Raw genomic sequence first — 3,804 nt, 5'->3', positions numbered from 1 at the left:
TTCAATAGGCCAGTGAGAGACATAAGTAATGGTGAAAAGCAGAAAAAAGACATTTATTCAATGTGGCCACATTGGTAGAAAGAAAAAGTAAGATGTCTGGTGATCACATCTCACCAAGTTCATCTTCTGGGTCGTGACATGAAATTAGGTGTAAATAGATGGCAAAAAGCATGCCTAATGAACTGTCCTGGTCAAGGTATGGTTCAGCCCGCACCGACCCATTGTTATTTCAGCTCTAGTCTTTGCGGGAAGGTGATCTGACAAGTTGTCAGAACTCTGTGCAATCTCATCCTTAGAGACAACTTTTTCCTTTGGCTATACCAGGCCCCAGAAAATGAGGTTCCTAGGGAAATTACAACTCTTTGTTAGCCACTATTTTCATAATTTGATAAACAAAGATAGGAGCATAAGTGTCTCTCCTCATTCCTCTCTGTTTCTTTGTTTATCGAGTGAGAGGAATGTTGAGAGATTATTATAAGATTTGAGGAGGAAGAGGAAGCATCCAGTATTTGGTAGTGGACTGTGTTGAGCAAGGAAATGAATTTGAATGGCAGAGGAGCATGGTTAATGAGCTTAAGACAGTAGTCATGATTTGTACTTTCCTTTCCCTACATTCTTTCTTGTGTTAAGGTGCAGGGTAAAGCATCAGATTTAACATACAAAGATTATACAGAAGAGCATATGTACAATTTCTGAGATGCTGTATGAGACACTACAGACTTCACACAATATTAAGTTTATTTAGAGTTAAGAAGGAATAAGCAGCATGTAATAGTATGCAGAGTGATGCTATAAAGGCTGTGACTTCTAAGACAATTTATGATTTCACAGTCATTCTGCCCTGGATATATGCATAATGATACAGTTTACAGTGCCTGGCTGGAATAGCCATAAACTTGGGTCTTTAAAGTTTTATACATGACAGTTTAGGAGCAAGTTCTCACTCCAAACACATACTTGGTTTTGTATTTTCTTCTTGGTTCTCCTTCATCAATCCAGTATATGTAGATTCCTGACCATTATCCAAGTTAAAGTTGCAAAGATACTCAGTCCAATCCTCAGGTGCCCCTTGGCTAGAAGAGAATTCACGAAACCAGCTGTTAATTCTCTGCTTTTGATGAAGAAATAATGTTATCATTGAAATAAACACCTCAAAAGACTAACAACTTGGTTATTTCTAGAGCATGTATGAGTGACTAGGGCCTGGTAACATATTTTAGATCTCCCCAAATACAATGTTTCGATATGGAAGCAATTTCATGAAGCTTTATAGCTTACAAAACAAAGAAAGCAACAAATTAAGGCAGGTTTAACTGTATTGGAGGACACAGCAGAGAGATCGTTACAGTATGATGGGTGGAAGCTTTTCAATAGATCATCAGATACTGTTTGGTGACAGTCTTAGCTTTGTGCTTGTGGAAGCTAGTAGTCTGCTAAGTTAATAGATTTCAAAAGGTTTTTAACCTATTTGTCATGGGATATTAGTCTTGACACACAGGTGAATAAGAAATGGCTGTTAGGGGCGGGGCTAGAACTAGTCTACTATAATAAGGTCATTAAAATGAACACATGCAATATTCCAATCTTTGAAGGTAAGGAATATCAGGGATGTAAGGGTTAATGAACTTCAATAATAATTAGGTCAAAGAAATGATGGGTTTGAGCTAATTCTTTAAGTGTGTAAACAAAGAAGGAGATTGACATACTTGGAATCTAGATTATGGAGGCAATATTGTTGTATCTAGCTATGTCATTGGTAGTGAGTGATTAAGATACAGTGGACACAAAAACCCCAAGAGTGATCAGAGTGAAGGCTGACACTGTAAAGCTCATCTGCTGGTTATTACACAGTATAGGTTGACAAAGAATAAGATATTCAATTTCAGGGCTACCAAGATTTGGGTGTTGGCTCTAAAAACCAACCAAAAAGGCTTTTTTCTCAAGGCTTATTGATTTTCTGTGGATTTCACATTGTCTATCCTTATCCTACTTATCTCCCTGTACCCTCATTTCTATCCTTTGCCGTGCAACCTCCACCTAAAACAAAACAAAATTTAAAAGAAAAAGGAACACCAAAACAAAACAAAACAAAAAAAAGGAGAAGAATCTCATTGTGGAAGCTGTATTATTGCCCACTGAGTCACACTGTTTATCCTTTAGTGTTGTGTGAATTCTAATTAGTCTTAATAATAAAATATCTGGAATCAGATATAGGAGTAAATGCTGAAAGATCAGAGAAGCAGAGCAGCCAGCCACTAGTTCCTACTTCTACTGAATCCTCAGACCGAAAGGGCGATTCTGCCTCTAAGAATCCTCAGACTGAATGCAATTGAGCTCCTGTCTCCTCCAGCCTTATATTCCTCTCTCTGCCCAGCCATATCCTTTCCTGTCTCCACCTTCCTAGTGCTGAGATTAAAGGCATGTGACTTCCAATTACTGGGATTAAAGATGTGAACCAACACTACCTGTCCCCAGCTCTCTGTGTAGCCTAGGGTGGCCTTGAACTCAAAGAAATCCACCTGCCTGTTTCCCAAGTGTTGGTATTAAAGGTGTATATCACCACTGCTTGGCCCCTATGGCTAACTAGTGGCTAGCTCTACACTCTGATCTTCAGGCAAGCTTTATTTGTTAAGGCACAAACAAAATATCACCACACTTTAGCCCTTTCTTCTTTACTTGTAAGTGTTCATTGCTATGAATCATTGGTCTGGTTTGAGGACTCTGGCTTCTGCTACACTATCCTATCAATAATGGGCTCTCTCTGGGGCTCCTCTTGGCTATTCTGTTGTTACCTGTGCCAAGGAGATCCTGTAATTTTGGAGCTGTAGGTTCATCCCCTTCACATTTCCCAACAGCTCATAGATGCGGTAGATGCTGGGATGGCCTCATTCACATCCCTGGTTGTGGTAGCTGGGTTGCTCAGCAGGCCACCTTTCCCTCATCACCACTGAGGCAAGCTCCCCAACACTGACTAGGCTAGCTCACCCAATACAGCCTGTAGCAAGGGGCCGGGCCAGTTCTCTTGTTCGTAAGTCTTCAGATCCAGCTCTTACATTCATGCCATCAGAGTCATACCAGAGCCAGTTCTGTTGTGAGGTTCAGGGCCTTCTCTCCTGATCGCTGCAGGGAGTATTCAAGGGGCATGGGTTAGCTCTCCTGCTCTCAAGGCTGGCTCACCTGTGTGCCCCTTGCTACAATAGGGTCAGCTCTATTGTGCTGTATAGATGGGGTGCAGGGCCTGCTCTTCTGGGTGCTGCAGCCTGTGAGAGGCAGGGGCAGTCCTCTCATTCTCTTGATCCCAGGGCCAGCTTGCTCACCTGTTGCAGGTAGCAAGGGGTGGAGGGGGAGAGCCTACTTCCCTCACCCATGCCACTGTATGGCAAATGGGGGAGGGGGGTTGTGCAGCCAAAAAGACTTCTTATACTATTAACCTGATGGAAAACAGTGGGGAATTTCTCACTGGCTATAAAGTTCTCAGCTTCATGCTCTTATTTTGTTTATTCTTTTCTTCTTGTCAATGTCTTCCCTGGCCTATTTGTTTATTTATTTTTGTTATTGCTGTCTACCTAGGGATGGTGATGTTCTTTTAATATAGCTGCTTCTATTTAGATGCCCATTTAAGGCTGGTGGGCTTTAAAAACAGTGGGCTGATGGAGGAAGGTCATTGGTTAATTAAATAAAGAAGCTGCTTGCCCTGATAGGTTAAAAGAGGAGGGAGGAGTAAAGAGAGCAGAATGCTGGGAGGAAGAGGAAGTGAGGTCAGACTCGACAGCTCTCCTCTCGGGGGCAGACGCCTCAGAGAGA

This window comes from Microtus ochrogaster, unplaced genomic scaffold, assembly GCF_000317375.1.
Source record: "Microtus ochrogaster isolate Prairie Vole_2 unplaced genomic scaffold, MicOch1.0 UNK2, whole genome shotgun sequence".
Taxonomy (NCBI): domain Eukaryota; kingdom Metazoa; phylum Chordata; class Mammalia; order Rodentia; family Cricetidae; genus Microtus; species Microtus ochrogaster.
The sequence above is the reverse complement of the archived record's forward strand: the minus strand, read 5'-3'. Positions refer to the sequence as shown.